A 13822-nucleotide genomic window follows, 5' to 3' on the forward strand; every position below is an offset into this window, starting at 1 on the left:
TGAGTTGTATTTTTGTGGCTGTCTCTCTATTTGTATCTGCCAATTTGCTCAGTGTATATTTCTATACATCAGGTGGTGATATCAAGTTAACGAATGAAAATTCTTAAAAGAGGTCTATTCAAATTGTAAAATTAAATACACATTTATATATGTGAATACATTTTCCTAGAAACCAAATTAGGCTGAGCAGGATGGAAATGTTATATAGAAATCTGAATATAGAGACAACTGGGAAAGGGAAACATTTTCCTAAGTTCTTTGACCTACCCAATCCTCAAGGCCTTCTCTTTGCAAGAGCTCTGAGGGAGGGGCCAGGGGTGAAAGAATAAAAGAGTATCTTCTAGTCTGTGGAATTAAGAGTCAGTTTGCCCTGTAATTCCCCAATTTAAATCTACCAGCCTTAAAATAATGGTGGTTAATAATCCAGTTACCAAATATCAATAAATGAAGGAAAAGTCCTTGAAAGTTACGGAAATATCTTTTAAAACAATTTAAACCATTATATTCTAAAACCTAGCAGTCAGTATGTATTAAGATTACTCACACACTCAGAATTTTATTAAAGAAAAGAGGTTTTAGCCTCCTGTAAAGGGAGGAAAAAGAATATTCCTTGCATAAAATATAATGGTTTCAATTTTATTTAGCTTGTGTGTAATCTCCCTAGTTTTATAGGATAGCAATTAGATAAATTAGCATTATATGCATTAAGACTTTAGAATGATGAAAGTTGTACATTCATCTATAATGAAATTAAGTTAAGGAAGGAAATTGAGTTTTGCCCTATCTTAAAATGGATAAAGTAAATTTATTGGGATACTAGTTGTAATTTAACAAGCTTGTTTAAAGTTAAAGTAAATTCTAATTGTAAGAGGTTTGTGAAAGCATCTTCTAAATGGAAGCATTTAAATGGCTATTTCCTGCAAGCCATTTTTAATTAGAACTTAAATTGATATTAGTAACAAAAAGTAACTTCGTAACAGGAAAACTTGCCAGAGGCCACCTCAGTCTGCATATTAAATTGGTGGTAAGGGAAGATATCACAGTTTACATTGGGACTCCTCAGTTTACATAAAACAATGGAGAAAGTAGTTTTTTCTTTGCTGCTAAAGAAAAACACCACAATTAATGCAATCCTGGTAAAGGTAAAAAAGTAAAAAAACAAAGTACTGAAATAGTTAAATTCATTTGATATGTTATACCTTGCACTGAAGTATTTAGAAAGTGTTGAAAACTTGACAGACTTCAGTATCATCAAACTCTCTTGTACATTTAAACCATGCCTTTCATATACTGCATTTTGCCTCTTCATTTGAGTTATTGGCTACGTCAGTCAGTGACACCAAAACAAAAATACCTATTACATTTCTGAACATACTCCTGAAGTGAATGGAGAGTATGATGCAGTTGGAATGCAACAACCAGCACTGGCTCAAGTGGCCAGGTGTACAATGGACATTACTTCCAAACAAGCTGTTTCATAGTGATGAAGGGTGCTATGCACCATGCTCATGAAATATTAGAGGTCATGAAATAATATTCCTAGCTTCTCCCTGAGGTCAATGATGCTACAGCATGCTGGCTGGGTGAAGATCAAACCAAGTGGAGCAATAATTATCACAGTAACTTAAGTAGAGCTTAAACACAATTGGCTTTATGGTCTGCTCCTATGGAGAGATAATATTTATGGTATTGCAAATAAGGAGCTTAGATCTATTAACTGCATCTCAAAGGGAAATTTATGCATCGATGAGTGCATCAATTAGTATTAAGTACAGTACCTATATCTCTTCTATTCTAGATCACAAGCAGAAAGAAATTGAACACGTTAAAAGTCCTGGTATATTTAATTCATCTTTCTAAGTAATTAATGAAAGTGCCTATAAAACAAAAGAATGGCTCATTAAACTACTGTCCTTATTTTGCTTACCATATGCCTGTCTTGTTACTGCCTATGCTGTCTTTGTGAGTTTATGATTAGGGCAGTGCATCTCTTCTTACCTCTCTCAGCTGTTCTATGCATAACCACTGCTATGGGAGCTGGAGTTGGGCATTTATACCCAAATCAAGCAGGTCTACACCAATCTCTCCCTAGAATTAAATGAACAGGATAAAAGAACTCAAGGAAGAATGCTGTTTTCCATCAACTTTGGGAGGATGCAGTATCTAAAGGCTCATGGCCTTTCTTACTTTTTGTCATGGCTGGTCCCCTTCTTGGGTCTGCTCATCACCATCCTCTACCCTTTTTATGGGAAATATATCTTCAAAATTAATTTTATTTCTTATATTTTATGTCTGAGTCATATGGGGATTTCATCTTGTTCCAAACAGGTTGCTGGACCTGTCTTCCCTCACTCTCAATAGAAGAGCCAGAGAGATTTATGCCATGTTTGGCAGGGAATATTGCCCTAATCAGCAGGAAGGAACTACAGAATAATGACCATCTCCCCTCAGCACCTGATTAAGAGTAAGCACATGAAATCCCTGAGGGGGTAGTTGAGGCAAGTTAGTACAGGGAAATGAGAATATGAGACACAGGCAACATGGCCAAAAGACAATATGCCCACAAACCACCACCAAGATCTTGACCTTAACCTTGAGGTCACAGTTTTCATTTTTGTGACTTCCCCTTGGCCCCAGATATTCCAAACAGTCCTCAATATTAGCCCCCACTATTGGTGGGGTAGCCAATGACAGCTGGGGTCCCTACTCTTGGAATTAGCAAGGGGAGTGGTAATTAATAGATTAATAAGGGTAATCACACAAACCAGATTGCTCTCTCTGCCTGCAAGAGCCCACACCAAATCTTGGTTCATATTTCCATTCTTCTCTCCCATTTCTCAGCATGCTGTTCTTTCCCATTATTTCCCAATAAATTCTTTCTAATGGCCATAGAAAAGAGGTGAAAGAGGGAAGTGGATGTAACTCATGTGGTTGAGTACTTGCTTCCCATATACTAGGTTCTGGGTTTGTTCAGTGGTACTTCCTCAACACAAAACAAATGAAAAAAGCTACTCTCAATGCGGAGTGGAAATAGCTCAGCAGTTGAGTGCTTACTTCTAATGAATAAATTCCTAGGATTAATCCCCAGGACCTCCTAAAAAAAGAGGTAAAACTGAATTTCTAACTGCAATCCTGGAAGAAATATAAACAGAACAGTAAACTATTCCCCAAATCAAACCAATGCAAAGGAAAGAAATAGTAAAGATAAGAGCACAAATAAATGAAATAGAAAATATAAAACTATAGACAATCTCAACAAAACCAAAGGTTGGTTCTTTGAGAAGATAAAATGAACAAACCCTTAATTTGATGACAAAAAAAAAAAAAAGAATATGCAAATAAATGAAATCAGAAATAAGCAGACATTACAACTGGCACTACAAGTAATAGAGATCATGAGAGGATACTATGAAAAACAGGGAGCCAAAAAAAAAAACAAAACAAAACTAGGCAATGTAGATGAGGTGGACAAATTCCTAGAAAAGCACTAATCAGCTTCAATGACACTAGAGGAAATAGAAGACCTTAAAAACCAATCACAAGTGAAGAGATTGAAGCAGTTATCAAAATATTGCCACAGGTCCTATGGTCATGGCCAATGGCTCTGGAGTTCAGTGCCTTGCCAGGAGGCCCTACTTTGAAATTTGAGCTCCTGAATGTTATGGAGATGGACTCAGATGTGACCTCTCTGCACATTCCTCTTCTGTCACTTTTACCAAAACTGTGGTTGGTTCTGGGGTTGGTGTATGCTCAGGAGACTTGAATCTCTGGACTGTCCAGGTGCCAGCTCTAGGCCCTGAGCCTCAGCAGATTTGCAACAACTATTCTGTGATTTGTTGGACTTACACAGGTCAGCTAACAGGGAGGTGAGGATAGTCAACTGCAACACCAGGTAACTGAGAGAGTCTATAACTGCAAGCAGGAGAATCCCATCAGTCATCAATGTGGGGTCTCTTGATTTAGAGGTCGAGTAGACATTATCATCTCAGGGCCCTCAGGATGAAGGAATAAAATAAGGATTAGAGTGAATTTACTGGTATTCTAGTATAGAATTATTGTGACTGTAGCAATGGAGGAAAGAATATCATTTATGTGGAGGCAGTGGCCATGTCGGTTGCTGAGGGCAGGGAGAGGGAAGAAGAGGTGTGATATGGGGCCTTTTCAGGAATTGGAGTTATCCTGAATGATACTGCAGGGACAGATGCAGGACATTATATACCCTGCCATAACCCACTGAATGGACTAGAAGAGAGTGTAAACAACAATGTAAACTATAACCCATGCTATGTAGTAGTGTTCCAAAATGTATCCATCAAATGCAATGAATGTGCCACACTAACGTAAGAGGTTGTTGATGTTGGAGAATGTGTGTTGTGAAAGTGGAGGTATATTGGAACCTCTTACATACTGTAATGTAACATTTTGTGTGATCTATTTATCTTTAAAAACACACACACACACACACATACAAATTTCCAAGAGGAAAAGTCATGGACCAAATGATTTCAGAGTTGAATTCTACCATTCATTCAAAGACAGTCTAATACCAAACTTGCTCAAGCTCTTTGAAAACATTGAACAAGAAAGGTTATGAAACTCACTCTATGAAGTTAACATCACCCTAATTCCAAAAGCAGAAAAATATACTATGGAAAAAGAAAATTACAGACCAATAATTCTAAGGAATACAGGTGCAAAAATCCTCAACAAAATACTTTCAAAAACAGATTAAAAAGAATTATACAACATGATCAACTGGGTTTTATATCATGTACACAAGGGTGTTTCAACACAAGAAAATCAATTAGTGAAAAAAACCACATTGATAAGTTGAAGAAGTAAAAATCACAAGAATCCAACCCAACCCCACAATCTACCCCCACAGACCAGCACTAATGAATCCAACACATTGCTGCCCCACTGTCATGTCCATGAACTTCAGAACAACACCCTCCCACCTTCCAAGGATAGTCCAACCCAAACCCCACCTTACTCTCCCTCATAGACCAGCACAACCCCTCACAACACTGCACCACTCTCACATTGCTCCACTGGTCAAACACACACTTCCACCTTATCACAGATTTTCCCATATGAGCACTGACTCAACAACCTCTACTCCCTTTGTTTCCAGACTCCAGTTCTGTGAGTCTGCTGAATTTGCTTAATGAATATCATAGAGGTCATGTAACATTTGTCCTTCAGTGCCTGGCTTGCTTCACTCAACATAAAGACTTCACAATTCATCCATGTTTCCCCTTGTGTTAATACTGCATTCCTTCTTACAGCCGAGTAATATTCCATTGTATGTACATACCACAGTTTGCTTATCCATTCAAGAGATGATGGATATTTGGGCTGCTTCCAACTTTTGGAAATAATGAATTAATGCTGTTATGAACATTGCTGTGCATCTATCTGTTCATATCCTTGCTTTCAATTCTTCTGGGTATATACTCAGCAGTGGGTTTGCAGTATCACATGGCAGTTCTATAGTTAACTTCCTGAGGAACCACCAAACTGTCCTCCAAAATGGCTGGAGCATTCTACATCCCACCAGCAATGGATAAGTGTTCCCTTTCCTTCATATCCTCTCCAACACTGGTAGTCTTCTGTTTTTAAAAAAGCCACAAGTCTAATAGCTGTGAGATGGTATCTTATTGTAGTTTAGATTTGCATTTCCCTTATAGTTAATGATGTTGAACTTCTTGTCATGTGCTTTTTGGCCATTTGTATTTCTTCTTTGGAGAATTGTCTATTTAAATCTTCTTTACATTTTTAAAATGATGTTTTGTTATTTTATTTTTGAGATGTAGGATTTCTTAATATATGCTGGATATTAGGCTCCTTTTGGATAGATGGGTCCCAAATATTTTCCAATTCAGTAAAAAATGCTGTGGTAATTTTCATTGGGATGGCATTAAATCAGTAAATCAGTTTGGTTAGGATAGACATCTTAATGATATTCAGTCTTCTTATCCATGAACGAGTAATAGTCTTCCACTTATTTAGGTCTTCTTTGATTTCCTGTAACAATGTTGTGTAGTGTTCGGTGTACAAATCCTTTACATCTTTAGGTATTTTATTCCTAGGACTTTGATTTTAGTTACTATTGCAATTGGGATTTTTTCTTGATTTCTTCCTCAGATTGCTCATTATTGGTGTATAGAAGTACATTTTTTAAAAAAAATATTTATTTATTTATTTATTCCCCCTCACCCCAGTTGTCTGTTCTCTGTGTTTATTTGCTGCGTCTTCTTTTGTCCGCTTCTGTTGTTGTCAGCGACACGGGAATCTGTGGTTTTTTCTGTTGCGTCATCTTGTTGTGTCAGCTCTCCAAGTGGGCAGCACCATTCTTAGGCAGGCTGCACTTTCTTTCGTGCTGGGCAGCTCTACTTACGGTGTGCACTCCTTGCGCGTGGGGCTCCCCTAAGCAGGGACACCCCTGTATGGCACGGCACTCCTTGCACGCATCAGCACTGCACATGGACCAGCTCCTCACGGGTCAAGGAGGCCTGGGGTTTGAACCGCGGACCTCCCATGTGGTAGACAGACACCCTAACCATTGGGCCAAGTCTGCTGCCGCTACTCACTTTTGAATGTTAATCTTTTATGCTGGCACTTTACTGAACTCATTTATGAGTTCTAGAAGTTCTTTTCCCCCCAATCTATTCCATATTTTGTTCCTCCATCCTATGGATCCTGGGATGATGATGTCTAATCCATTTCTATATCAAGAGGGGACTTAGAGCCCACATGGTTGATGGATGCAATTCTCAGGCTTGGATTTGTAGGCACTCTTGGTTCCCTGTAGTGGTGGTTGTTGACCATCTTCACCTCCCTGTTAGCTGACCTGGGTAAGTCCAATGAACTGGAGAGTAGGAGTTGCAAGTTTGCTGAGGCTCAGGGCCCAGCTAGCACATCGCCAGTCCAGAGATTCAAGTCTCCTGGGTACTGTAGATTCTCAGGGCTTTCTATGAATAGGATCATGTCATCTGCAAATACTGAAATTTTTATTCTTCTTTTTCAATTTGGATGACTTTCATATATTTTTCTTGCCTAAGTGCTTGAGCAATTACATCTAACACAATGGTAGATAAGGGAGGTGACAGTGGGCATCCATGTCTTTTTCCAGATCTGAGGGAAACCTGGGGGAAGGAGCATGTGAACTCTGGGGTTCTGCAGGTCTGTGGTTAAAACTACAATATTGGTAATGTTCTATTGGCAAATATGTCATGGGAGGATTACTGGTGTAGTGTGTTGGATGTGGGGGGTATATGAGACAGGGTGCATATGGGGCAGCAGTCTATGGAATATATTAGTGTTCACCTTTTCATAGCATGTAATATCAGTGGGATGGAGACCCACACAATAAATGAGAAAATGGTCAACTCCCATCCTGAGGAGTCCTGCTATACTCTAAATTAGATGGACAGCAATCCTTCCAGAACAGAAGTAGTGGCTAATGAAAACAGACAAATATGCCAAGTTGTCAATATTGTTGCAAATATCTATGATTCTTGTTCTTCAAAAAGTGAAACAGTGGTTACCATAGGTTCTGATGGGAAGGGGAGGTAAGAATAAAATAGATGGAATGCAGGGCTTTTTTAGGGCATTAGAATTGGTCTGCATAATCTTCCAATAACAGGTAGGGGCCATTTTAAATTTTATCAAACCTTATCAAAGTATACAGACCAAAATATAAATATAGGGTAAATAGAAGGTACACCCTTTTCTTGAGCTGCCTGCAGAAGGGCCATGAGGGGGAAGGCCATATTGGCTGATGGCCCATTCCCACTTAGTAGGATAGAGACTGGCACCAATAGCACAACTGGTCTGTTACAAAAGAATGTTAATTGCTCAAACCCTCAATTTACTGTTCTGGGAAACCAAATAGATTAGCACTCACTGTTAATCATTCCATAGGCAATGTATTAGGTAGCACCCCTATTTGTGCTGCTTTGTTTCTCCACTGTATGGATGCAGGCACTGCCTGATGACCATCATTGGGACATGTGAGCAAATAAAATGGCATGGCTTCTGCTGGCCTTATAGCTTCTATGTGGATTCTTTGGAATATCAAAATATTTGATTGTTTACCAGGCTTGACCCTCCTGTGGTACAACTGGCATAGTTGGCAGGATATTCCAGAGAATCCCACCAGGTTTGATAAGGCAGTTGAAAACATGCCAGCCATTCCAGACAGTGTAAGGAAGACCCTATATTACATGGGGGAGTCTGCTGTGGGGGGGATCCTGGGACAGTCATTCACTTCTATGTAATATGAGCTTGCCCGGCTGAGAGATGATTGAGGACCCATGAGGGAGTTGGGGGATGATCCGTACACTCCTGCTGGACTAGTGCAGATTGAGCAAAGAGTAAAGGGAAATTTTATTATGAAAGAGCAATGCACAGTGGCTGCAGCCATTGCATGGCCCTTCCTCCTTGCCTTGCATGATCATAGTAACAAGCCAATAGCAGCCAAAGCAAAGACAAGGTGAGTGTAGGAAGATATCTCCTAGGGAGGGCAGGCAGCAGGGTGATTAATTTTTGAGTACTAGCAGCCTCAGAAGCTCTCTAGGGTCCTAAGAGGGAAGGCTGTTTTTCCTGGGTTGCTTCTTTGTTGCTGTTTTGTTTTTTGTTTATTGTTTTCCCCTTCTTTGTTTCCTATATTTTGCTTATTTTCTTTTTTTTACCTACTTTATTTCTCTACTTTTCTTAATTTTTCTGTCTTCTGTTGCTTTTCTTCCATTCCATCACTTCTTGCTTGGTCTTCATTTTTACTTTTCCTCTCTCTCCTTTTTTTCTTTTCATCTAATCTCTTCTCATCTGTCTGCCTTTAAATTAATTCTATTTTTCTCTGTACTTTGTTCCTAGTTTAATTTTTTTCTGCTCATCTGTCCAGTCTTTTAATTCATTCTATTTTCCCTCTATTTTGTCCTTGTTTTATTTTTTCTTTTGTACCTCTTTCTAGTCTTATCCCTTTGTATTTGCTTTGTGATTTTTTACTTGTATTATTTAGTTTCATATCTCTTGCACAGATTCTCTTCTACCTTTTTTGTATTATATTACCATTATTCTTTTTTCTCTTCTTATGTCTTTATTTTTCTATGGTCCTAATATTTTTTTCCCAGGAACAGAGACAATTACAAGGATACAGAACAAGAGGGACCAAGTATCAAAAATTAACACAGGGAAGCGGACTTGGCCCAGTGGTTAGGGCATCTGTCTACCACATGGGAGGTCCACGGTTCAAATCCCGGGCCTCTTTGACCCGTGTGCAGCTGGCCATGCACAGTGCTGATGTGTGCAAGGAGTGCCGTGCCACGCAGGGGTATCCCCGCATAGGGGAGCCCCATGCACAAGGAGTGCACCCCATAAGGAGAGCCACCCAGCGCAAAAGAAAGTGCAGTCTGCCTAAGAATGGCACTGCCCACACGGAGAGCTGACACAACAAGATGACTCAACAAAAAGAAACACAGATTCCCATGCCACTGACAACAACAGAAGCGGACAAAGAAGAAGACACAGCAAACAGACACAGAGAACAGACAACTGGGGTGGGGGAGGAAGGGAGATAAATAAATAAATCTTTTTAAAAAAAATTAACACAAAAAGAAACAAAATATGACCCTAATGTAGAAAGAGAAGCTAACCAACAAAATAAACCCCTCAAGATAAACAGATGCCCAGACACTAACCAAAAATGTTGCAATACTAAGAAACAGGAAGACGTGCCCCAGTCTAAAAAAATAAAAAAGGAGGAGATGTAGAATGTAGAATGACTAATCAAGGATATCCAAATAAATATCAAGAAATCAACTTAATGAAGTGAAGAAAGAGATAAATTATATTAAGACACTGGGAGAACATATTGAAGAAACTGTAAGCAGACATAACATGAAAATGGACCTGAAGGTGAGTGATGGCACAATGCAAGAAATAAAAAATACACAGGAAGCACATAGCAGCACATTTGATCGTGCAGAGGAAAGAATCAGTGATGCAGAAGACAGTACAGCTGAAATCAGACAGAGAGAGAAAAAGAGAATATCCAACAGAGACTTAAGGGATTTGAATGGCAAAACAAAATAGATACATTAAAGGTCTCTCAGTAAGAGAAGAGAAGGGAAATGAAGCAGAAGGAGCACTGGAGCAAATAATGGTTGAAAAGTTTCCAACTCTATTGAGGGACACTGATGTATACATGTCCAGGAAGTGCAGTCAACCCCAAACAGTATAAATACTAACAGGCCTACTATAAGGCAAATACTTATCAAATTGTCCAATATTCAATACAAAAAACAAATACTGAAAGCAGCAAGAGAAAAGAGATCCACCGCATAGAAGGGAAGCTCAATAAGATTAAGTACATATTTCTCATCTGAACCATGACAGCAAGAAGGCAGTAGTATGACATAGTGAAGGTGCTAAAAGAAAAAACTTCCAACTAAGAGTTCTCCATTCAGAAAAGCTGACATTCAAAAATAAAAAGGGAAGCGGACTTGGCCCAATGGATAGGGCATCCACCTAACACATGGGAGGTCCACAGTTCAAACCCCGGGCCTCCTTGATCCATGTGGAGCTGGCCCGTGCGCAGTGCTGATATGCGCAAGGAGTGCCGTGCCATGCAGGGGTGTTCCCCTGTGTAGGGGAGCCCCAAGTGCAAGGAGTGCACCCCATAAGGAGAGCCGCTTAGTGCAAAAGTAAGTGCAGCCTGCCCAAGAATGGTGCTGCAAACATGGAAAGCTGACACAACAAGATAATGCAACAAAAAGAAACACAGATTCCCAGTGCCGCTGATAAGGATACAAGTGGTCGCAGAACACACAACAAATGGACACAGAGAGCAGACAACTGGGGGGAGGGGGAATGGGAGAGAAATAAATAAAATAAATCTTTAAAAAAAAAACAAAAAAAATAAAAATGAGGTACAGTTCAAAGTACTTACAGGTAAATAGAAATTAAGAGAGTATGTCAATAAAAAACCTGCCCTTCAAGAAATACTAAAGGGAGTTCTGCATGTTGAGAGGAAGAAACAGGAGAGAGAGAATTGGAGGGGAGTGTAAAAACAACTAAACAAGTAAAAAGGGAAATAGAAACATATGGCACCCATAAATGTAAAGAAAATATGGCTGATAAAAGTAATTCCTTGACAGTAATAATATTGAATGTTAAAAGATTAAACTATCCAGTCAAGAGATGGAATGGCAGAGTGGAGAAGGAAATATAACCATCTATATGCTGTCTACCAGAAACTCACCTTAGCCTCAGGGATGCAAGGAGGATAAAAGTGAAAGGTTGGAAAACAATTTTACATGTAAACAATCAGAAAAGAGCAGTAGGAACTATACTCATATCAGACAAAATACTTTAAATGAAAATCTAGGACAAAACTAGAGACAAAGAAGGACACTATATATTAATAAGAGGAGTAATCTCTGAAGAAGAAAAAAATCATAAACATTTGTACACTTAATCAGGTCACCTCAAAATACCTGAGGAAAACACTGGAAAAACTAAGTGGAGAAAAAGATGCCTCACAATTATAGTGGGGGATTTAATACACCATTACCACCATTAGAAAGAACATCTCAACAGAAGATCAATAAGGAAACAGAGACCTAGAATAATACATTAGAGGATCTGGACTTATTAGATATATACAGAACACTACACCCCAATACAGTGGGATGTACATTCTTCTCATGTGCACATGGATCATTCTCCAGGATAGACTACATGCTAGGTCACAGAACAACTCTAAATAAATTCGGAAAGATTGAAATTATACCAAATAATTTCTTTGACCACAATGGAATGAAGCTGGAAATCAGTAAGGGACAGAAAAAGACATTATGCACAAAGATATGGAATTAACATACTCTTAGAGGTCCAATGAAGCCCTTTTGTTTCTTGGAGATGTTAGCTGTCCAAATATGAGCTTGGAAATTCTCTCTCAAGGCTGAATTCACTTCCCTTTTCAAGATATTCAACTGATTGGATAAAATAATGCTCATTGCTGAAGGCAATCTCTCTGGTTGATCATAGATATAATCAGCCATCTATGCAGTAAACTCACTAATGGCTAAAGCACATAAATGTCCTTGTATTACAATTAGCCCAGTGCTTCCTTGACCAAAGAACAGGGTACAACTACCTGGCCAAGTTGACACATTGCCTAATCATGACAATTGTACTTATTAAATATTGATATTCTTACCTTTGATGAGGATTGGAAAATGGTCATTAATTCCTCAGATATTCTTTCTGCCCCTTTCCCATTCTCTTCTCCTTTTTGTACACCTATAATGCATAAGTTTGTGTAGGTCATATTATCATTGAATTCCCTGAGAACCTGTTAAATTTTTTCCATTCTTTCCTCTGTTTTTTTTCTGTCAGTTCAGATGCTTTGTCTTCCAATTCACTAATTCTGATCTCAACCAATTCAAATCTCCTATTATATGACTCTAATGTATTTTTGTTTTAGGTACTAGGGCTAGGAATTGAACATTGGACCTCATATGGGGGAACATTCAACCCCTGAACCACATCAGCTCCCACCTCTAATACATCTTAAATTTCATCCATTGTGTCTCTCATTCCCATAAGCTGCTACTTTCCTTTTCAGACTTTCAAATTGTTCCTTATGTTCATCTTAGTGTCATCTTTATATCCTTTATCTCTTTAGGCATATTTTCCCTCAATAACTAGAATTGCTTAAGGAGACTTGTGTAAATATAATTCATTAGTTCTCTTTAATCCGTGTCTCATCTGGACTCTTGGTTTGTTCCTTTGGTCAGGCCATATCTTCCTGTTTCTTAGTATGGCTTGCATTTTTTTTTAAATTGTTATATAGGCATCTGAGTGTGTTGACTTTTTACTCTGTTGATTAATTTCTCTTTTGTGCCTAGTGTTTTTAATTTCATAGGTATTCTTTGAATTTTGTTTCAAACTTTTTGGAAACTTTAAGATTGCCATGTTAAAGTCATCAAAACAGTGGCAGGGAGCCATTAATGGGGAACAGACCAGATCTAAGTTGTCTGTAAAATAAAAGTGAGAGTCAAGCCTTGTCTTCTGTCACTATCCCTTCTGTCTACCAGATGGCAGCCTTTGATAAACTGTTGAATTCTTCAGTTTCCACTGACCTGAGCTTCTGAGCCAGAGATTAAAAACTGGCTTATGCTGGTTAAACTCACAGAAGAGAAAACACAGCCCTCTGATTCACAATCACTCTTCCTCAAGAGTAATATGTCCTTTCCTCTCTCTATTGGCTACAGGTTGTAGCAAGGCAGTTTTCCTCAAGGAAGGGATGATGGGCATCATTCCCAGACATGATAGCAATAACCCAGTTTTCCTTTTGACCTGTTAATTTCTCTATTCCCAGTCCCTCTGGATGATGTGTGCAGTACTCTCCTGGTCTGCCGATCCCAAAGCCAGTTTCCTGGGTTGACTTCTTTGCTTTCTCCCTATTTTGGAAGAGAGCTGCACCCTGTCTGAACTACTTTGATGCCATCATCAAAGAAGACTCACCATTGATTCTTATTGCTTGGGTTTCACTTTTGCCCAAAACACTAATTTCTCTTAATTCTTTGGGAAGTGTTGCATCACATACTAATTTTTGCAACCATTTCTCTTGCCCTTTTATGTATTTATATGGAGCATGTCCATCTTCATGATTATGAAATTTCTGTATAGAAGAGTCCCTTCAATAATATTTTTTTCTCATGAATATGGATGTTCTATCATGCCCCAACCCATAAGGACTAGAAGCCAGATAAGGGAAGATACTCTCCTGGGGCCCATTAATGATAGGCTATCA

The 13822-nt window shown here is 38.8% G+C and overlaps 1 protein-coding gene across 4 annotated transcripts in view; it reads right to left on the minus strand.

Moving 5' to 3' along the window:
* Positions 1–13822, minus strand: part of LOC101419071 (zinc finger protein 596) — a 165364-nt gene that overhangs the window by 42852 nt on the left and 108690 nt on the right. For 3 of the 4 annotated variants that reach the window (XR_011647022.1, XM_058285091.2, XM_004463135.5), the window contains one exon: positions 12224–12306. The exons of the other annotated variant lie outside the window; for it this stretch is intronic. The gene's annotated coding sequence lies outside the window, so the exon portion shown is untranslated. The remainder of the gene's footprint in view (positions 1–12223; positions 12307–13822) is intronic. 4 annotated transcript variants of the gene reach the window in all.

Source organism: Dasypus novemcinctus, chromosome 22 (genome assembly GCF_030445035.2).
Source record: "Dasypus novemcinctus isolate mDasNov1 chromosome 22, mDasNov1.1.hap2, whole genome shotgun sequence".
Taxonomy (NCBI): domain Eukaryota; kingdom Metazoa; phylum Chordata; class Mammalia; order Cingulata; family Dasypodidae; genus Dasypus; species Dasypus novemcinctus.